We start from the raw sequence: 23156 nt of genomic DNA, 5'->3' as shown, positions 1-23156 counted from the left end.
TATCAATCTGGCCATGGTCTTTATCCCCGCCTGTGTAAAGGTCTCTCAGAGGCGGAGGAGCGGCTTCTGCTCCGCCTGTATACTAATACTTTGCTGTGCCCGGCAGCTCTGAAACACTTCGACCCTTCTTTCACGGGCAGCTGTCCGCACTGTGCGGAGAAGTCTTCGGACATCTACCACATGGTGTGGGCCTGCCCCTCCAACCCTGCTATCCCCCCTCACCTCAACCCAACCCGGGAGGACTGGGAGGCGACCCTGCTGGGCTGCTCTGACCTGCAGGACCAACGGGCCTTGGTCGCGCGAGCCTGGGCGGCGGCCGATGCCACTGGGGTTCCGAACTAGGGACCTCCACCTAGTATTTGTAAGGGCTGGCCCCCTCTGGGTCAGCTCATGCATAACCTCCTGTAGTATACCTGTACATAAATGTTTTCCACCACCACCACCTGCCAAGGTGTGTGGGGACTTTAAAGGGGTGGAGACCCCAAATTTGTGGTTCGCGCGTTCTCAGTTTCAAACGTTTCTTATGGCTCCAGGAAGCATGATACACACTCAAAGATTCATATATTCACAGTGAATAATTATTTATAGCATTTTTAGGTGAACGATTTTCGGTTTCGGTTTCAGAACGCCGAGTTGTACAGTGACGTCACAGAGGGGGAAGATCAACTGCTTCGCTTGGTCACGTGGGCCCACAAAAGTTGTGAAGCACCTACTGCTGCATCGTCTGCTTTCTCACACACGTGCTGACCAGCGCATGAAAACAAACAACTGCATGTCGAGTCCCAGCAGCTCGGATTCTGACAGATCTGATTCCAATGAGTGAGACATCGACTTTTTTTTGTTCGCACGCTAATATCGCCTTCGCGGGTTCGCGTGAGGATGCGAAACACTTTGCAAAATGCCAGTAAGCATCGCTGCGCCGCTCTACCCAAGCTGCGCCCACAACCGGTGTCACACTTCGCTGCCGTGCAGCAGTACCTGAGCGCTGCTTGGGATGGTGTACAAATATCACAAGAAAAGACAAGATCGCCTTGTTATCAGAACTGCCAGCTATATTCGAGCAGCGACAAAGCATGCCTGCTTATGTTGGGAGCTTTCGGCAACAGCACCGCTCGCGGGCGCTCCTGGCGACGAGCTCTGCTGCTGCATGGCTGCCGTGGTCGTCGCTTGGCCTATAGCCTGTTTAGCAAGCGGCCGGCGCCTGCGCTATAATAAAAGGCCTACTTTTCACAAATAGCTGCAGTGTTAACAGAATCATCTCACAATAAAATAATAGTATGGTCAATCTCCTCGACGCTTTCGGCAGCGGAGCAAGCGGGCGCCAGGCGAGCCGGACCCCAACGTCACGCCAGCGGCAGCTGCTAGGCGCGGTTGGGGCAAGAAATTTGCTCATATCACAGTTGTTACCTCTACCAGCAGCTCAGTATTGGTCAGAGATCCTCAAAAATGACTTTTTTCACATTTCATGTCCCATGGTTTATTATTTACGTCAAGAACACTCTTTAGCTCGCTTTTATGACGTCGGTAGACGGTATCCAGGCTGACCGACCGGCCGGCAGACTCGGCGTACTTCACGTCCGCACAGAAAATACAAAACAGCCAAGCTACCAGAAAGGATGCTTTCTAGATTCGAGATACGACAGCATGACTGTGCTGAAAGTAAATTTTTCGGCAACGACACTGCCTGCGGCAACGTCGGCCGACGACCTGCGCGCTGGTCCCAGACTGCCCTAGTCGTCGCTAGGCCTAGCTGCTTTCGCATCGACTCCGCAGCTGAGGGCGCTTCGCTACTGCCCAGCGCTCAGAAACGTGCTCAGCTCGGCACCCCTTTACTGTGAACTCGTCCCACAATAAAAGATATGTTCGATTTCCACGACGTCTTCAGCAACAGAGCTAGCAGACTGCAGGCGAACCGCACAAGGTAGCAGCAGCACAAAACCGGCTATGGGATGAAATTTGCTTGCATCGCAGTCATCACTACCAGGAACTCGGTATTTGCCAACGATCGTCAGAAACGATGCATTTTTGATGTTCATATATCCCAGGGTTTGCTATGAACGTGAACAAACAATATACTATCGTGTTCTTCAGATGCCGGCGTTCGGCACGAAGACTGGCGCAGGCCGCCCGGCTCCAAGGAGTGCGCCTTATGTCATCATGACGCTGCCGCTCTCCGCGCTCGCATTGGCTGCCGCTTCCCGTCGTTGTTGTTGCCACGAGCGGCCCGCCGTTGACATTTAGCATGCCGGACGCAGGCAACGAGCTTTAATCGGACGTTGCGACGCTGTTCGCAACGGCGCGCCGCAAACCGAGCGAGTGGAGGTTAGCAGCAAACGCGGCTCGCTGGTGCGTCGACTGCGCTCACGCGGCTGTGCCCCGCTCATCGTACGTCACTGTATTTTGGTATGACGTCACTAAAACTTTAATTTTTCTACTCCCCTTCTGACGTCATGGTTGATGGCGCTAGCGATGGGTCTAGATCGTGAGCATTTAGGTAATCTTTGGAACCGAATTAAAATATTTTTTAAACGTTTGTTGCGTCCAACACCTGGCTGTGATCGCCCTTGCATACATAGGAATCTCATAGCAGGCTTTTTATAGCTTCAAAATTTGGATCTCCACCCCTTTAATGTAGCTATAAAGACAAACAAGAATTTCTTACCATTTATTCTAGACATCCCGTTCCTCTCGCTCGTAACGCCTCCCACGGCTGTGACAACCTTGCGAAATACTTGCATACACCTTGTCTTTGAGAACCAGGCATTGGTGCAGCAAGTCGACCATATATCCATCCATTTCTTCCTTCGTGGCAGTCATAATCAAGAACTGCTAAGGGAGTCTTTCTTGAAGGAACGTGTGCGAAAAACAACAAGCTGTTTGTAATTTTACGTGTCTCGCTAGAAATTCTTCGCCTGTATCTATCGAAAAGCTAAATCTGCATTAGAAAGTAACGTAATCGTCGGCATACCTTCTGTACTCCACCCGAATAGCAGAGCGCAGTATTTATTTCGTTTCCCACCGCGCTCCGCTGTGCGTGAACTGTTTAGGAAATAATTTTATCTTCATATGTACACATGCCAAGGTTATCAGATGCATTGGCATTTACAAGAACATATAACAGTAAGCAAGCAAGGCGAGCCAATTTTCTGTAGGCACAAATGGCTGCAGTTGCTGGCTGAGCGTGGGGAGGTGGCTGACACCTTCCACATGGTTTGGGCGTGTCAATCAAACCCATCTATCCCCCCCCAACCCCACCAGAGAGGACTGGGAGGCGGCCCTGCTCGGCTGTCAGGACCTAAAGACCCAAAAGGCCTTGGTTCAACGGACGCGGGCGGCGTTGTTTGCCATTGGGGCCCCGGAAAAGGGGCTCCACCTAGTATTGTTAGGAGAAAGGGCCAACAGGGCCTACCCCAATCACCTCTCTGTAAAAATTTATTGCACTATAAATGTTTTTCACCACCACCTCAGAAGCTGCCAAAACGGCACGTTCTTGGTACAGTTGATAATTTGTGCAAGATTGCGATTTACTTCCGCTAGAAGAATTACGCGGAAGCAAAGTACATATTAAATGGCTGCGTGTGTGCAGACCTTTCAGTAACACCAAAACATAAACTCTATACACCATTTTACGAGGAGCGGGCAGGAGAGGAACAAATACTCTCAAACACGTGCGCTGCGCGACACCCCACTGTTGCCGTCCTCCCCTGGGCTGATAATCGGGCGCGCGGAGCAACGTCCGCGGCTGCTTAGCTACCGGTCAAGCGCGTGTTTGCGTCTGTACAACAAAAGCAGCAATGTTGTACGGAACACCAACGTCTTCTAGACATCATTGTTTTATTGTCGGTTGCTGAAATAGTCGGCGAAAGTAGAAAAAAAACAAACAAACGCCGCCAGTATGTACGCGCACCATGTTATGTGAAGGTCTCAGCAAGTCTGCGGTGTCCATTTCTTCACCGCTTTTCCGCCGGTCCCAAGTTGCGTTGGCAGTAGACGTAGGTGGTGAACAAAAAATACTTGCGCCAACAAAAAGCTTAAACGTTAGCGCACTTTGTGAACGAAATGCAGACAGAAACAAACCCATGCACTGCCTGTGCCTAATATCGGGTGTGGAACGAAGCGCAGCGCCTGGGTTACCAAACTATAATCTGTGCATAATTAAGAGATCAATTGATCGTATTTGGACGGCCTTGGCAGAGCTCTTTTAATTCAGCTGTACACTATGTGAGGACTTCACAAATTTGGCCACAACTTCTTTTCGCCGCCCCACATGATCGTCATTATCGGGAGGGTGCGGGGATCGCCACCTGAAAAAAATAAACATGTCGTTAGTGCAAAAATACCAATTTAATTTGCACAGCATGGCATGAATAGAGCGGCGACATGAACTTTTAACCAACTGCAAAGTGAGGAAAAATGCAGCCATGGCAACCTAAGGTGAAAAAATACACGGCATGCACAGGACGGTAAACTCTGCCATGCATTGTAATAAATTATTCGACTGAAATCGCATCGAATGCACTGCAAAAAAAAATCCACATTATGCATAACCGTGCCAGAGATACAACAAACGCAGCGACTTGAGCAGTGCCCCGACCCGATTGAGATTGGTATTCTCAGGTACATGATTTTAGTTTCGATACCTGGGCGCCGCCATGTTTGGCTGCAGCCCAAGCAGCGTGCGATCTCTGAAAGTGTCATTCGCCCGTTTTATTCCTGCCAAGCCTAGAAATTTTGGGTGGGCGTTCGCCTCGTGTCCATCCTCGTGTGTGCTATGCCATTAGCTCTTGCAATAACCAACTGGGAGCAAGCGACCATTCCTCGACGCAGCGAACGATCAGCATCGGTGAGTGCCATGCTCGCAGTTCACGCGTGCTTTTTTGTCGCCGGTTGCCTGTAGGGCAAATGCGGCACGGTGTTGCATGTTAGAAAAACGAAAGCAAAATGTGTTGAAACACAAGATCGCGGAGAGCAATGATTATCTAGTTTTTTGTGGAGCGCAGTTTTTCATGAACGCTTTCGCTGCCTGCTTGGACATGGCGAGTGTGACAGTTTAGATGCTGAGCTTGCTACAGAGTACCCCGTTTACAAACTGAACATTTTGGAAACAGCGAGTACATGACCGAAACGAATCCACTTCTGATGATTAGAATGTTTGTTTGCAGAGATACGCGCTATGAAATTGAAATTCGGCCTCTCCTGCCGCTTGCGTAGGGCTGTTCGTACTACGAGCTATACAAGCCAGTTGACTTAAAGCAATTCGCATTCTCGCCTTCTCCACTCCCGCTAGTACTTACTGGTGCACAAATACCAGAAAATGTGCAATTACACGATCTAATAGGTTGGTACGCTAATGGAACGCTATTACCACTTGCTGACAGGCAGAATCGCCGCACCTGTTTTTTCGCTGAAAGGCGGCAGTGGCGCCATCTGTTTTCAGCAGTGAAAAGCGTCACGACAAGGCGCCGAGGTAGCCGAGGTGAGCGTTGCATGAAGCGCGTGCCTACACTGTACGCGTGCCCTTTGAATATGCCGTTTTTTCGGCTAACTGAGCGAAAAAAAATCAGAACAACTGATTTAACGAGGCTTTACCTTTCAGGTGATATTATTTGCAAAATCGCCGCGGCACCTTGTCGTGACGCTTTTCACTGCTGAAAACAGATGGCGCCACTGCCGCCCTTCAGCGAAAGAACGGCGTCTGCGGGCTTTGGTTCGACGATCTCTACGCAGACAAGTACGATTTCACATCATGCACGGCTCAACTAAGTAAGTACCGTTGTAAAACTTGCTACGATACAAAAGTTACCGTATTGCGCAAGCTCTGTGTGCAGTTACACCGCAAAGGATCGAGCGGTTGAGGCGGGAAAATTTTTGAACGTCTTTACGATAAAAACGCACAATACGGTATATTTTGCCGCTAAAGCTGTTGCACAAGTTTTAGAACTCTCGTAGTAGTTTTTGAGAAAATTAAATGATGCAAAAACAGTGGCGGTGCCCGGGAGTGGCAGCAAACCACAGCTTGCTCTGGCTTGCTCAAACTCCTAAGCCAGCCTGAGACAAGATGAAACAAGCCAATCCAAAAATCCAATATGGCAGTGCGCTTTTCTGCTTGCGGTCAGTTGCTCTTGGTCCCGAGTTCCCGGTCTGGCGACCGCTGGTTCGGTTCAAGCTTCGTACATACTGGTAACTACCTGCTCCCGCGCTGCTTTCCCGCATGATTTCCTGAGTACTTACGGAAAGTGCTTATTCACTCCTGCATTTCGACGAGTCTGTGGAGATAGCATGATGCATGGTGGTGAGCTGTGCGTTTTCTTATCGGCTGCCTAGGGCGCTCCCTCGAGAAGCAGTGGCATAAATAATTCAGTTTTAATGACAGGTGATTAAAGAAAACGGCTCTTTCCTCGTGGCGTTGCATAACCCTCCTCGCAGCGGTGCCCTTCCTCCTCTACTCTAAGAGTGTGTCCGCCGTATTTTCCCGTTTTCGTTTGTTTACCGGATGTTTCTATCTGTGCACTTTGTTTGAATTATTCGTAGCGGCGACTTGGGTTTTCCCGCGTTGAGCATACACTGCTACCGCTAAAACGTTACCACGTTCAGGAACTGCCGGATAAGTGTTGTATTTGGCATTCGAGGGAAAAGGCAAGAAATTAATTTGTTTTGAGCAAAGGCAGCGGGAATGAAACTAATACCCCTGTCACACGGGCACGTTTTAACTCCTTTCCTTTCAACTCCTTTCCTTTCAGCTCCCTTCAGCCAAGGTAGTCTTTATCTCGAGGGAGATGCGTGCCGTGTCAGACAGCAGTCCTTAAGGGAAGGAAGTTTAAAGTTCCTTGCGAAAGGAGATCGGTCATCTCCCTCGAAGGGTGAAGGGAGTACTCTTGCTTCCAGTGTGCTTTACTTCCGAGTAAGTAAACAACCTTTGCCTTCAATAAATATATTTTTAATAGTGACTATATTAGTTATTATATCATAAAACAAGCATTACAGCTCGGTTCGCTATGTTTAATTTTAGTAGCGGCCCTGTACTCTCAAGCTAGGCGCTTGCTTGACAGCTTGCTTTGACTGCGCTATATTTGTTTGTTTTAATCTGTGGTCACGCACATGCTCGCACATGTACTACCTCTATGATGGACGATGCATCCGCGCAACCCACGTTGCCTCCGCTAAGTGTCAGCTGCCTCTCCAGCACTTTGGGAAGAAAAATGAAGGATTAATAACATTTCAGTTCTTTTTAACGTTATTCTTTTCTGCGTTTTGCACTAAATAAATAGCGCCTCAAGTGCCCCTGGCGGACCGTCTGAGGAGCTCGTTACAGGCCGTGTGACACGGAGACAACTCTTTCGAGGCGAAACTCCCTCGCACTCCTTTAGGTCAAGGAAGTTCAAGGGAGTCCCGAGTCGGCCGTGTGACAGGGCTATAACTAGTGCAGCATCAGTATTCTCTGTAGACTTTTTGAGAGCGGGATTCATTCCTTCTAGGACAGTGGCAAGCAGAAGGTCAACTGCACACAAATTTATTTTCCTCTGGTGCAAAGTAAGGAATGCAAACATTATAAGAAAACCCAAGTCTCCGCTACGAATAATTCAAACAAGGTGCACAGATCAGTGTGATAGAAACATTCAGTAAACAAACGGGAAAATACGAGGAACATACCCTTAGAGGGGAGGAGGAGGGGTGGCGCTGCGAGGAGGGTTATGCAACACGAATGAGGAAATAGCCTTGTTTCCCGCCCATCATAATTGTCGCAAAGTGGCAACGGGTCCCCGCAATTGCTGGGTATAGCCAATAGTAAAAAGTGAACAGATGAGGGGTAAAATTTGAAAATTTGTTTTGAGGAAATGAAAGGCGAAATTAATGTCTCACTTCTCAGGAAGGGAGGAAGGTGGGGATGAAGGAAAGAGAGAAAGGTGCCGTAGTGGACGGCTCCGGAATGATTTCGACCGCCTGGGAATCTTTAATGTACGTTGTGTAGCACTTTCTGCGTTCTGCTTTCATTGAAACACGGCCACTGCAGCTGGGTTATTATTATTATTAATGTGTAATTGATGCTTAAGTATTGTACGGTTATGTTTGTGGTTTCGTGTCATAATGAGCTTGTCCTTACGATTACGTCCGAACGAATGGTACCATCGGATAGACCACCAAAAAATCTCTTGCGGAAAATCGGGGGGGGGTTGAGGTGGGTGAATGAATTAATTAGAGCTAAAAATGTAAAAAAAAAGTGGCCGGGGCCGAAGAAAAAGTGGCGCCAAATTTGAAAACACCGGAAGTGTGGCACCACTGGAACGGAAGTGTGGGCGAAGCCCACGCGTGGCGCCAAATTTGAAAATGAAGTGTGGCGCGAAGTCTGAAGACTCAGATGGGCAATTGATGGAACTTGATTAAGTAATACAATTAATTGTGGTATCAATAAGTCATTGACTTCCGGTTTGAGGGTCTCGACTTCGGGTCACGAGTCTCAGTTGACGTGAAAAGTGTGGAAATGTTACTCGACGTCTTGGTGTGAGATGCTTGTGCATTGCTCCAATGCAGGTGCCACAGTGATCTGTAACGTGTTAGTACCGGCTCTTTATTAATAGAATAGCATTAGAAGCAGAAGACGTTGCTAGCTGTGCCATCTACTATCGAAACCTGAAGCACCTGATGAGCTGCGCTACTTGTGCGAGAAGAAAGGACAAGGAGAGAGAAATAAAGAGCAAAAGGGAGGAAGTATAGGCGTAGGGTGGTAAAATGCATTATGTTCAAATATAAAATATACAAAAATGCAAGTCCAATGTCTGCAAATAAAACACAGTTACTCGTCAGCTACTTGTCCTGTCATTCCAATGTCCCGTGTCCACACTGTTTTATGTGAGTTAGTACAATATTTGTAGCCTAGGCTCTGACATCATGCTGGGCATATTCCAGGGAGCCGTTTTTCAATGGAGAGGAAACGAACACTCTTAGCAGATGAAGCTGAAGAAAACGAAGATTCTTCAGCTGTGAGCAGTGAACAACAGGTATCCACTGCTTTCAGTTCTGTTTCGGAGGTGAGCACCTAAACTTGAACTTCAGACATTTAAAAACTAAACTAGGGCAACAGAAATGGTACATATGTCACCTCCAACAGACTGACATTCTCTACTGAACTGATTATTTTTTCATGTCACATGCTGTGAAATGCTGAAATATTGCTTGGGACGTGCAGCTTTCATGCCTCTAATTTTTTTACTGTTTTCACTTTGACATAGCTATTGATGTATCCTCCAGCATGTGAAAGTGATCTGCTTGGCACAGAAGGAAGTAAATAAATCTGTCATCATAGCTAGTTGAGTCTTCTTCACTATCCTTTAAATTTTCACTTACTTCTTTGTTTACATATATTTAACCAGAAAACATCATCAGTGTTCTAAAATCTTAACTTCCCTCGGAAAGGTTTCTGCACAATTATATCACACTTCATTGTTATTGTATACCTGTATGAGCGTGAACCTTGTTTTTTCTCACACATTCCACATTTTATGTGTCTGTTGTGGGGGACACTGATGACATGGACCAGCCTAGTTGTGAATGGAAAAGGAGCTGATGTTTCCAAAGAATTAGGGTTTGATTGCTCTTGTCTCGGTGGCACTAGTTGTGGGGCCTTGTTGGCCGAATGTTTCGGGGAATCCCCCAATGTGGAGTAGATTTGTAATAAAGGAATAACTACTCACTGCCATCCATCCACGCACAGCCATCTGGCTACAAAGGGAAGCTATACAACTTCCTCAGAAACTTCGTATTTAAAGGAAAATACATCCTGGTCCACGGTTCGAACCCTCGACTACCGCTTCACCAGAGCAGTCGCTCTACCAATTGAGCTAACCGGGACGGCAAGTTTATGGTTGGGCGAGAGTGAATTGATCAATAACTTTGAAGTGGGAACTGCATTGGTCGAATGTTTAGGGGAACCCCCAAGGTGGAGTAGATTTGTAATAAATGAGTAATTACTCATGTTGGGGAGGAGGGATAACCGCAAACTTCAGTCCTGTCAAGTTTGCGGTTATCCCTCCTCCCCAACATGTCTGACCAACTGGCCCAAAGCTTCCCCTTGTTGAGTAATTACTCATTGACCTCCACCCGAGTGCAGCCATACGGCTACAAAGGAAAGCTATACAGCTTTCTCAGAAACTCTGTAGTTAAAGGAAAATTCGTCCTGGTCCGGGGTGCTCTATCAACTGAGATAACTGGGAAGTCTAGCATAAGTAGGGCGAGAGTGAATGGTAGGGCATTGTTTGGTGAGGAGTCTGTGGAGAGATGGCACGACCGGAACAGAAGCGGCGATATGCGTGTACATCATGTTAACTAGTAATGTGATGAACTAAATTCGAATGTTAACTTCTTAACTATTACTGATAGGTACCTGTTTGGTATTAGAAATTAGTAGCTGGTCATTACTAATAGCCCTGTCAGTTTTTAGAAATTTGAAAATGTGATTACCCTCGCCATTGCGGATCGACTAATTTGGGCCATTTTTCACACCATTCGAAAAGCCCGTGCTTGCAGGAGGGCACAGAGCAGTATTAATCAAATAACGACACTCGACGCATTTACTATGTGACATTCTCTGCCCCACCCACTGTGGAGCAGTGAAGTGGCTAGGAGCGGGGAGCATAGCAGCATGGGCAGGGCTGAGATTCTTGCGTGGGACGTGCATTAAGGAGTGTCGGGATTTGATTGACGTCACTTTGAGCCCTCCTGCAAGCACGTGCTTTTCGAATGGCGCGAAAAATGGCCCAAATCAGTCGAGCCTCATGTACCGAGGGTAATCACAGTTTTGAAATTGTAAAACCTGATAAGGCTATTATTAATGCATAATCATTTTACTAACCATTTTACTAGTTAAAATGGTTTGCCTGCTTTTTGACGTCCACCAATGCTGGTAATACTACGCTGCAAAGTGCTTCTGTTTACCCAGAAAAAAACCTATTTTTAAACATTAGTGACCAGCTTCTGTGAAACATCTGGTGTATTATCACTAAGGCGTATAGTATAATAATGCACTACTGAACTGCTATAGAAGTTAAGGTCAGAGTCTGAAATGTAGGCAAGGTCTTTTAAATTAAAGTGCACATCAGCATTATTTTTCTGGAACAGATACTCTGCAGAAATAATGTAGTGACTCTGAAGCAGGGCATTAAGGCATAGCAGATGTTGCACTAGTCAGTACAAAGTGTTTGCAGTGGCTGCCCAAGGTTGCTTGTAAAAGAACATAGTCTGCTTTTGGTTTTGATTTTCTATGTTCAGCAATAACTGTGTCGTTCTCAATTTTTGCAGCAGGTGATGTGTGGTTACTCAAGTCGAGAACAGGAGCTTAAAAGACACAAGACAAGCTCACTGAAGAAAACCAGCAGCTAAAGGGAGAAGTTCAGCAGCTGACGCATGAACTTCAGCAGGCTCGGGATTCTCTTAGTAAGTCTGCATTTGGTGGGAAATTCTTTCGAATGTCATTCTAAGTGATGTTACTAGGTAGCACAACTTGGGTAGTCTGCGTTACTCTGTTATGTTTAAATGAAGGGAATACTTATTTCAGGTAATGTCACCTGTATGCTTGCCAGGACCATTCCTTATTACTCCGGATGAAAATTAAATTTTTACAAGTTGCAGCAGTGAACTATGTAAAGAAGAACCAAGAATAGGATCTGGGAACAGAACCTACCAACTAAAAAATTGGTGGACCCTTAAGCTTCGCCTCGAAGAGTGGAACGCGACAGCGTCTTGCAGTGCTGCCAGGGTATTACTCTTGTACGCACAAATGCACAAAGACACTTGAAGAAGTCTAAGACCACAACGCATTCACTAGGTCCACTTTTCAGTTCGAACCAACGAGCCTTTGTAGCATGTCCTGCGCATGCTTGCCTTGGGATCTAAAAGACCTGGGTCGGATTCCTCGTATTTCCCCCAATTTTTTTTTTTACTTGGAGGTCATCATGTTACAACGCTAACAACGCCGACACTGGCTTTTCTGCAAGACGAGGTCCTCAATGCTGTCGAGTTAAAACTACGCTCTTGGATTGATGAAAAATTTGCAGGATGAAACAGCCAGCTGGAAAACACATGGACACAAAAAACATGGCAACACAATTGCTGACTTTCAACATGCTCTTATGGAAAGCACGCCAATAGAGGACCCTTTGTTTTTGAATTAAACGCTGATTTACTCAGACTTAAACAATTGGGTTAAACACAATTTCTTGCCGACAATCCACATTGTAGAGTTGAGTAGAAAGTCCCTTATTAGGTAAGGGAGGCGCGTGGCCATGGGGGAGGGGTAATGAGGAGTAGACAAAGTCTTCAGTGTTTCCATGGCCATCAGTCACTTCACATTGCTCTGAGCAGGCCACTAAGGGAGCCATATCTTAGTGGCCATATCTTACCTTAGTAGCCATATATTAGGAGCCATAGCTAAGTGAGAAAGACCCAGAAAGGAGGGAACTGGGAAACTTCTGTGTGGAGTGGAGTGCTGTAACGAGAGGCTGAACTGTGGAAAAGCTGTTATATGTGGTTGTAATAGATTTTGGTGAGTGCTAGCTGAGAGAGACTGGTGAAGGAGGGAACAGAAAAAGAAAAGCGCGCAAAATGGCGGGAAGAAATGAAGTTGTCTTCAACCCACGACCACCATACCATGTTCACTTAAGGTGGCGGTTCCACTGCCGCCATCTTGCGAGTAGTTCATATTCTGCCACCAGGCTACGACACTGATCCATCACTGAGAAAGTGTGTACCCGTCTTGCCCCCAGCGACCCGAGACTGGTTTTGGTTGAGATGTTGAGATACGTGTCCGGTCCTTTCTTGACCCGTGCACCCGTGCTGCGTGAAGGCTTTTCTTTTGTTGCTGCGCCTGCCTTCAGAGGATTACAAACGAACCATGGCAAGCCCGGCTGCTAGTCCCCGTCGTGCGTGGGGGGAGGTGTTGGCTGGGGTGGTCCCGCATGCTTCTTTCTCTGCCTGTCCCTCGCCAAAGCCAAAGAGAGTGGGGCTTCCTTTATTCGGTCTATGGTTCCGGAAGGGTGAAGGGAAAAAGTTGGAGAGCCGGGGCAAAGAGGGTACCGTCTTTGTCCAAACGGCGTCAGAGGTGAGGTGATCCTTGTTCGGGATAAGGATGCCAGCACGGGAACAGAGGACCGTTTCCTTCTCTCTCTTGTTTAGCCTTGGCTAAGTAGCCGCAGAAAGCTGTACCGTCGGTGTTACTATCTGGAGGGCCTCCTTTGAGGGAATGTGCCGTTTCGTTCTTGAGTTTTACGCAACTACAGACTTTCCTGTTTTCAATGTCGTGACATATATTAGTGGGAGCAAAGAAAAAGAAAAAAATAATGCTGCCCAGCCCGCATCGCAAAATGCACAACGTCGACACAGTGGAAACTTGGGAGAGTTAGTGATAATTGTCGACATAATTGCACAGAGCAAATTAGTAAGTAAGCGAAAAGAGGAAGCGGACGCCAAAAATAAGGAAGGTGTGAAATAAAGAAAATTAGTTATGTTTATGTCCCATGTATATATTTCTAGCGTTTTTTTTTTTCAATGAACCTTATAGTTGAAATCGGTGCCTTTCTTGTGTCCTTCCTTCTGCCCTCGTCTTTTACGCGTTCAATCACTTCGTCACTGTTGATGCATAGTAATACATAGCTTGCACCGACGTCACATCCGGTGGCCGTCGGTAGCAAGTCGGCCATGCTGCCGAACCACTGCCAGACCGCCTCTAGCTTTCCGCTGCCCATGTTAGCTCGCAACGTGTCGGTTCTCGTCCATCCGTAGATTCGGTATGGCTTTTTGTGCCACCCTTGGCTGCTACGACCGTAGCGGCAGCTCCAGGCGAAAGAAGAAGCCGTTTAACACGAACTTCATCTGCATTCGTAAGATAATCGTAGGCATGCAAGTGCGAGCGCTCCATGACACAGTACGAATCTGCACGAGCTGTGGCTGGCTCGCATTAAGCGCGATGATTTGGACCCCGACAACCCAAATTTAATTGTGTGCGGAGTACACTTTGTGACAGGTAAGAGGCTTGTGTCGTCAACTTAATGTTTACGATGTAGCGAACCACGACTGCCGCGCCTAGGTCGATCGCTGCCGGAGCGCCGACGACGACGAAGCGTCGCTGAAAGACGAAGTGTCGCCGCTCTGCACGAGATCGCTTGGGTTGGACTGGCCGTCTTCTGCGCTGCCCGCCGTTCTGCTCGCTGTTTTGTGTCGCCCGCTGTCAACACCACGCCTTGTACCATTTGTGCAGAAACCCCCTTTCAACGAAAACGTGGGAAGCAAGGGCTACACTCTTGAATGTTGCTGTTTTGATTAACGCCATCCATTTTGTCTGAAAACACAAACCCAGACTGGGTCCCGTGTCGCTGCATCCTAGCTACAGCACTAGGCAAGACTTTTCGGATCGCCACGACCGCAGCGAGCAATGACTGCAGAGAAAGCGGCGTGCCGAGGCCGAGCTTTTCGTCTCGTTGCTTGCGCATCGCAGACAGGCTTCACACCCACCTGCTGTAGAAATCATTGTGTGGCTCCATTGATTCGAAGGCTTTCATTTCTTCCAACCTCACAAAGCTGGAAGGAGTACACGATATCCCCCGTGGGCCACTTCGAGGAACACATCAACGCCCATCGTCGCGTCGACTCCCGGTCGCAGCGTGTACGGATCTGTATCGTCGCAAATTTTCACTTTGTCTGCGTAGCGTACACGCGCCGATCGAATAAATTCAGACCAGTAGCCTGCACTGAATGGTTCATTCGTCTCTGGAGTAGGCATCGCACTCTAAAGATAAGCAAATAATCCAAAGTGTCCGAGGAGTGGTCCGGCATCGCAGGGCAGACGGGCGGGGACAGCCGAATGGTTCGGCAGCATGGCCGCAAGCGTTTGATGGAGGCGGAAGTGACGACACGTGCAACCTATGTATATTAGTAGTAGTCGGAACACTCCTGGTCTAGAGTGTAACCTGCTAACTATAGCGCTGAAAAAAAAAATTTTTATCAAATGATATTGCATCTATGATAAGAAAACTATAACAAAGACAGCTATACAATTTAGTCAACGCTCAGCGTATGCCTGTCCAACCTTATAAACTATGGTTGGTAAAGAAAAAGGCAGAGAGAAGTGGGCAATTGTCAATTTCTGTTTACCCTTGAGATGAATCGACATTGCGCAAGAGACGTGAAATTGCTATTGAGAGGGTTAGCACCGCAGGGTGTCGGAATGTGTTTTCCTCAGAAGCAAATATTCGTCGTACATGCGGCGGCACCTTGCAACCAATTCCGATCAACTTCGACGGAATTTTGCCAAGGCTCACAAAAATGCAGTATACAGATGCATACAATTCACGAGGCGGACTCGAGACTTTTTTATAGACATTGTACGAAGAAGAACGGGGGGGGGGGGGAGGTGTGCAGGAATGCTGCCAAAAAAAAGGGGTCGGCTACAAAGCGATAGTTCTGTAGGCACTTAGGGCGACCCCCTCCCCTCTCTCGTTTGGACCCTCAACTGCGTGCTCTTATTCATTTTAGACGTACGTCTTTCTTGTATCCAGTTTGCATCATTAGGTTGCTTATTCCCTCCAGAATTTTCCATCGCGTGCTGAAATGTATATCTTTCTTGCCTTGCGTCGATTTTCCTCGATTTGGTTGGATCAAAGATTGAAAAAGTGCGCCCGCGTATGTGTGTGTATGCGTGCGTGTCCACGCGCGCGTACCTGGAAACTGTAGGAACAGCTGCTATTTTCACACCGTCTATTGTCAGGAAACTATAGCCTCGTTTACATGAACCCGACTTCGGCGGGTCGAGCCAGGAGATCGAGTTGAGCAAGGTCAGCCCAACTTGACTGCATGTTCACATGAACTCGATTTTAGCGAGTCGCGACCGGTTCAACAGCAGCGGCACCAAGCGTCGAACGGCGCAGCGGGAAAGGGCAGTGGCAGCCGGGAAGATTGCGGCATGCACGGCTGCCTCGCAGGCGCTACGGCGCAAGCGAATAACAGGTTCGCATTTATCACCCCTCCTTCCACTAACCCGACTCAGACCGGTTTACGTGCTATCTGCTGTTGGGGTCGAGTGAGTCAACCCACCCCCTGCAGCGGAGTTGACTGGACTCGCTCCCTCGACTCCCGGAACCGACTCGTTTACATGAACCCAGTAACCGGTTTTCAGCTCAAATCCTCCACTCAACCCGTCATGTAAACACCGCTTATAACGTGCTTGTAATCATTTTCCGAGAATTCCTTTTCCTGCGGCGCTAGTCTACCCCGCCTGCAGGAGGGGCGCGCAGCAAGGGGAGGGGGCGGTCCTTTGTGCCAGTTCCCGAAAAGGGGACTTCTCAGCACTATAGTCGGTTACAACAAAAGAACGAAGCGGCACACGCAACTCAGACGGAACTCTCCAGCCAATCACGTCGATTTGTGTGGCTGTGCATGCAGCCAAGCCTGCGAAAGAGAACGAAGGAGTCGGCGCTTTGTCCCCGTGTCGCCGACGGTGGATGTCCTTTGTTCGGGATAAGGCTAAAAGAATAATAACGCAAAAAGAAAGGAAGAGATTTTGCTGCCCCGACATCTGCCATCGTATCTAGGAGCACCTGAGCAGGAGCAGGGGAAAAGACAGGGAGAAAGGCGAAGGTACTAGTAGGTGTGGTGCCCCGTTTATTGTCTCAGCTGCACTGGCCACTAAAGGGGGAGGGGGGGGAGAGAGGGCTGGGCTGCTCACCTTTCGCATAGATCCGCGCGAGAGCGTCTTTTTCGCAAAAGCGCTGAATGTTACAGGTGGGGTCATATTCGGCAACAGACGGTCGTGGCAGCTTCAGTCTCCACCGATGCTGTCGCGGCGCACCTGTGGAGACCGAACAGAAATCTGCTCGGTCGACGCGCTTGGCTGGGCGGTCTCCTTTGATGGGCATGTGCTGCTTCGTTCTTGAGTTGTACCCGACTTATATGCCACATGGATTCATTTCAGCGGTGGAACATGGCGCCCTCTGAACCACGGCATTCGTTTGAAAGAAGTGCGAGTCTAGTTCAGGAAAACTGCACCTGCTCCATGGTTAGTGCTGAAATAGTGCAGCTGCAGCCGCCATGGAAGCAGATGATGGTTTGCGGGTTGTGATAAACGGCGGAGACTCAAGTAACTTTCACTCGTCGACAAGCTAGAACGCTGCTCGAGTTCTCTAAAGAAACGGATCGAGGCTGGTTCATGGCAACATGATATTGTGATGTTCGGTTTGCACATTTCTTCATGAGATACGAGAGGTTGGCTGCCGCTGATGTAGGCTGTAAACAGCTGACTGCAATTCATTGGCATCGCAAAGGCTAGCGACGACCAGGCCTGCACTCGACCATCCGTTTGGAAGCAGACAGTGCCAAACTGCGCTCAAAGTGCCGGAACTAGCGGTACACACCCGCCGCACCGCCGCTGCCGCAGAACTTTGCCGAACTGGTGCATTGAGTGCAGGCGAATCGAGCGCTCTCCAACTTCCCCTCCACAGCGCTAGCCGGAACAACGAACAACCGGCAGCACGAAGCGAAAGCCTGTCTCTTCCCTTTCCTGTCGCTTTAGCAATGCCAAAGCTGTCCTCGAAAATAATACGACGCCCAGAATGCGTTTCGTAGCGTCAGGTGAAAAAAATTGGCAGTGGCTTAGCTCTGCTATGCCTGGATATACGTAGCGTAAAGTGATCCGGTGTTTCGGCCGCACGTTTCGCCTTGGCTGCTCGACGGCAAACTGCCAGGCGACAACCTCGGGATCGGAAGAATTTACATTTTCCAGTCTTCTGCGCCGTTTGGCAGCGGCTCGACTCTCTTTAGCTTACCAGAGCTTACATGTTGAGCGCGACCGTCATTTCTCCGCGCACCCTCCTCGCGCATGCGCAGTAGCGCGCGGCGCAACTGTCGTAAACACGAGGTCACGCGTCGGAGAAGAGCGCACGCGGCGCCGGCAGCGAGGAGCTCGCACCGGCTGTGGCGAGGAGGCGACGCACCGGCGGACCTGCGCCTCTCGTGACGTCACGCGGTTCTCGCGCATGGGCATAACAGGCGGCGCACACTCGCGCAAAACTCGGCTCTGACCCGCGTAGTGTGGCTTTACTAGCTTTACGCTACAAAACAATCCAGCAAAGCAATATGGCGGAAATCTGCTTGGAAGTTCGACACACTCTACATAGGGCAAAATCGAGGGAAACGTGCGAACATCGTAGAGGTATCGTTCCCTCTCGTGAACACCTCCTGATTGTAAATATTTAGCAGCGCCACACTCGTTATTTTTTTGAACTGTGATTATTTAGTACACGTGCATGTGTGTAGATGGCGCTACTTACTAAATTTATCTACATTTATCGAATGTCGCTGCGTTATTGCTATTATTGTTTGTATTCTGTGGACTTTGTTCTTGGCAATTGTTACAAGTTGATTAAAGGAATGAGAGACCGAATTTTTAAGAGTATATTTGCCAGAAAAAAAGAAGCCGCGGAACGTTTCAAGAGCTTGTGTCCTTCATGAGGAGAACAAAAAAGGTAGCTAAAATCAACTAGACATTGCGCATTCCCCAAAAGCCGTAGAGTAAAGGCGATGCTTAGCCGCGTAGAGCGAAGTATTAAGTTTCTTCACGCAAAATCTCAAAACTGCCACGCGCTGGTTACCTGAACAATTTTGCATTCCGTTTTTAACTATTTCGAAAAAACGCTAATTTTGATCAGGAATAACTTTTAAACTAAACAAGGCAGACGGATGAAATTTTCAGAATGGAAGGGCGATTAGACGATCTCAAACTGTACAAAAAGGCGCCGCAGTGCAATGCATATCCCAAAAGTTATTGCAGATCACATTGTTCTGTTTTCTATGCTTTTCAAACATGCGTGGCTAATAAACTAATCTATACACGTACTTCTAAATGCTTAAATATGTTGATTAGCATCCGATCTCAAAGTATCTCGAAAGATATTTCTCTAGGTGCAAGAGGTTTTTCACAATTTTGCATTTCCTGAGACAAGTTGAGCTCAACTGCCAGTTTTCATCTTTGCGTTTTCTTTTACAGTTGAAACAAATTTGCAGCTACCGTTAAACAAAATGCATCTTTTGAAAGCAGAGAAAGGTAGCTTTTCGGAGATATCTGAACCATATTTATGAAGCGAACGAGCGAGGTACAGTCGACGTACAAATATCACCAAAAATGGTTCCCGCTCACCGTCAGAGTGGGACCGCCACCTTAATAAAACACGCTGCGGGGCTAGTTGGTGAGGCATTTTTTTTTTCTTCAGATTTGTACAGCGCTACATATTTAGACAAACACACAGAAAGACATTACAGAACGGGCGCTTGTCCTGTTATGTCTTTCTGTGTATTCCTCTAAATATGTAGCATTGTTTAAATTTCAAGAAAAGACAATACCATGTGCATTCCACGAATCCGTTAACACTCCTTTCGCAGTTAACACACACTCGCAAACTACAGCAACGCAATTGGGACCGTGCGTCCCACTCTGGATGCGCTTAACTGTAACTTAAGTTACCATTGAATACAATCCCCAAGTATTAATACTTACTTACAGGGCTGATAGTTATGCCATTAATTCTGTATGTGTTATTAACCCCCTAGCAGACTTGGACGAGCCAGGCTGGTCACAGGCAGATTGTCATTTCTGGCTCCTGACGAGTCCACCATGTTGTGTGTTTTTCTGGAACCCTGTGTTTAAGGCAAATAGGGCTTGTCTAAAGCATTTTTTTGGTTTGCTGAGATAATGCATTGCACACTAAATGTTTTAAATAATACAAATAAAAGGGTACTAAGTTACAATTTTGATATTATATTTGAAAAGAGATGTGTCCTTTGGTAGGTTAAGAAAGCACTTCTTGCATATTATTGTCATATTTCTTGACATTTAAAAAATCCAAAGACATTTGCCAGGCCTGACAGCATTTGGGAACCTCTGACAGGTAGCCATTCAGTATTCCGACTCCAGCATTTTGTGCAGCATCTGGTGGTGAAAGTTAGCAACTGCCCAGGAAGGTTCGACCCGCATAGCAGACGCTGCCCTGTACTTTGTGCCTTTTCTTATGGTGTGTGATAGAGTTGCCTGCAAGGAAGGTGTGAAATCCAGGCAATTCTGCTGTTTCAGCAAGATGGAAAGATAAATAAATTTTCGTAAATTTTCCTCTGGCAATAAAAATTATTCCACAGAGCCTCATCCAACATCCGCATTGGCAAAGAAGTTGCGCCGACAATGGCTGCGTGGTAAACCATTTTGCTGGGGATGATCTTTTCTTTCTGCATAAGTCACTATTTGACGTAAGGTGTGAACAGCATTCAGACTTGTTTTCATTCCTGAAAAATGCTTCCATTCAGTGCCTGCAACACTCCGCACTGCATAGTTATGCAATAGCTGATGCCCTAAGTTTGCCATTGCTTGGGTCGCATGTCAAGTTGGTAGTTTTCGTGCACCATGCATGTGATTTCAACTCACTGACGGTGATACTCTGTTTGTATTGCTTGAGATTTGAAGTTAGGTCTTTAAGCATGTACCGTGGTGGCTCAGTAGGGGCACTCGGCTCCAGGCCATGTTTAGATGTAAGCAAAATGCAAAAACGTACAGAGATGAGAAACACATTACTAGAGCTCTCAAACTGTGCTTTGTGGAAGGAATGAAGCGAGATTTTAAAGCAGGAAATGAGTTTCACAGATATTACTTGCACTCGAACATAGCTGGATAGACATACAGTGGAACCTCGATTATACGACGTTCAGGGGACCGCGCGAAACCGTCGTATAATCCGGGTGTCGTATAATCGAAAATCAAAGAATGCGGCCAGTGGCGCTCGGCCTTGCGCGGAAAACTGTTGACCGGCTTCAAGCCCGCGGCAAGTACGCCAATCAGATTAAAAAAGACAAAACCCAGCATTTGTTTGAAACAGATTTGCAAAAAAATCTTTATTACCGTTTAAAAAAAAATCGGTAATTTTTTTTTTTTTTTGCACCTTTGCCCAACCTCGGCGCATCAACTTTCTTTCAGTCGCCAACATCGTCGCGCGCGCAAGCAAAGCGCCGGATGTTGTCGACGCTCTGCAACACGTCCGCGTAACTAGGAATGGGAGCGCAAACCTCTGCATCGTTGTCCACTTCCTCTTCGTCGGAAATTTTATCGTGGGGCACAAGCATCCATTACTTCCATTACAAAAAGCGCCGTGGACGCCGCTGTCCTCGCTTGGGCGAGCCGAGCCGCGAGCGCGGCCTCGCCCGCTTATCTGTTTTTTCATCAGCGTCGGCTCCTGCTGACGCATCTGTTGCTGCGACCGCGTCTTATCTTTTCTCTTTATCTTTCCTCTGATCTTTTAACTCTCCTCGGCAGCGGTGGTGGCTTGGCTCACGCCAGTAGGCGGGCCCGTGCGCTTTCCTTTTCATCCTTCTCTCAGTCGCAAGCGCCTCCTTGGGACTCTGACTGCACAGGCTCGACGAAAAAGAGAGCAAGTGCACTTGGCGGCCTCGGCAACGCTCTCTTCCGCGCAAAAACGGGGGTGCTTAGATTCACATAGTTTTTTTTTTTTTTCAGAAATTTTTTTTCGAAAATAGGGGGGGTGCTTAGAATCGCGAAAATACGGTACATCCCGGCCTGCGTTTCCTGACGACCTTTTTTGACGGACGGTACGAGCTAGCCGTCGTACGAAGCGGGGTCCTTCTAAAATTTGCGTCGTATAACCGAGGTTTTTAATGCATTGTCTCTATGGGGGTTTTGCCGGGACCGCACAAATTCGTCGTAAAATGCAGGTCGTCGCATGACCGGGGGACGTATAATCGAGGTTCCACTGTACGAACCGTGCAGGCACAAGCACCTTGCCTGTAGAAAAGCAACTGTGTCAAGATTAACTCATTTGTTCCCCAGCACATCGCAAGCATTCTAGTCAAGTTTTCACATGTCTGTACATGCACCAAAATATCTGCGGTTCGCTGTAAGGATCCTCAGGTGCTCAAAATTAAATCTGAGTCCTCCACTACGCCGTGCCTGAGTTTTGGCATGACTGCAAGTGAGGTTTAATATCCCAAAGCTGCACTTTGGTTGTGAGCGACACTGTAACATAGGGCACCAGTCTAATTTGAACTACAAGGGGTTCTTTAAACATGCACTGACACCACATAGCACACAGGCACCTTTTGCATTTTCGCCTACATCAGAATGGAACCGCCGAGGCAATATGTGATTCAGCAAGCCGAACGCGAAAGCGACTGTGCAACTGCAGCAGATACATCAGTGGATATTTGTACCACAAGCAGTATAGCAGAGTACCCGCCGCGGTGGCTCAGTGGTTAAGGCGCTTGGCTGCTGACCTAAAAGATGCAGGTTCTATCCCAGCCGCGGCGGCCGAATTTCGATGAAGGCGAAATTCTAGAGGCCCGTATGCTGTGCGATGTCAGTGAACGTTAAAGATCCCCAGGTGGTAAGAATTTCCGGAGCCCTTCACTACGGCGTCCCTCATAGCCTGAGTTGCTTTGGGGCATTAAACCTCAGTAAACCAAACCAGTACAGCAGAGTATAACTTGCCCACAATGTTTTATTCTTTTCTTGCAGGTTTGACTGCTTTTCTTCAGCACAGCAGTAAGATTTTGCCCCTTTAAGATTATGCTTTTGACATCCACTGTGAGGTTAGTGACTTTTCCTTTTGTGCAAGTGTTGCTTGTATGTAGTATGGTCGAGCCTCTCCCGCTATCTTTCCTTGCTATCACTCCTGTCTATGTTTCGCCTATCTTCTTTCCTGTCCCCCTTATTTCCGTGCACCACAGGTGCTTGAGGTAGGAGCAGCCGTCGCGACCAGTGCCTCTTTTCTCTTTCCGTATTTTGTAAAATTTTATTCTATAAACCACCGCCACCACCCCGTCACTGCAATGCACCTAGCAATGGTTGCGAGTTGATATATGCAGCATGTACTTTAGTGTAATGTATACAGTGTACATTAGCCTTGTCAAGGCGAATTGCGCTGCGCATTCAGTGTAAAGATGCCTCGGCTGCCCTATATTTTCCTGCTAGATAATACTACCAATGACAACGCAGTGGTTCTTAGCTTTAGCCGTGTATAAGTTCAGCACAGATATGTTCGCACTTTTAAGAGAGGCCGGTCGTACACGAGCACTTCGCTTCTTTCACAGCTGGCTCGTAAAACACGTCAGTGAGTTTGATGATT

At 47.7% G+C, this 23156-nt stretch overlaps 1 long non-coding RNA gene across 2 annotated transcripts; it reads left to right on the top strand.

The window, feature by feature from the left end:
- The first annotated feature begins 6087 nt into the window (after positions 1-6087).
- On the top strand, positions 6088-22902 carry LOC149355752 (uncharacterized). Of its 2 annotated transcripts, none has more exons than XR_016289750.1 (4): positions 6088-6180; positions 8905-8996; positions 11293-11427; positions 22547-22902. It is a non-coding gene; the product is annotated as an uncharacterized LOC149355752 (long non-coding RNA). The 2 variants fall into 2 exon arrangements; XR_016289749.1 differs by having other exon boundaries at positions 8905-9026.
- The last annotated feature ends 254 nt before the right edge of the window (positions 22903-23156 follow it).

This window comes from Amblyomma mixtum, chromosome 3, assembly GCF_055824585.1.
Source record: "Amblyomma mixtum isolate Tamu chromosome 3, ASM5582458v1, whole genome shotgun sequence".
Taxonomy (NCBI): Eukaryota; Metazoa; Arthropoda; class Arachnida; order Ixodida; family Ixodidae; genus Amblyomma; species Amblyomma mixtum.
The sequence above is the reverse complement of the archived record's forward strand: the minus strand, read 5'-3'. Positions and strand labels throughout refer to the sequence as shown.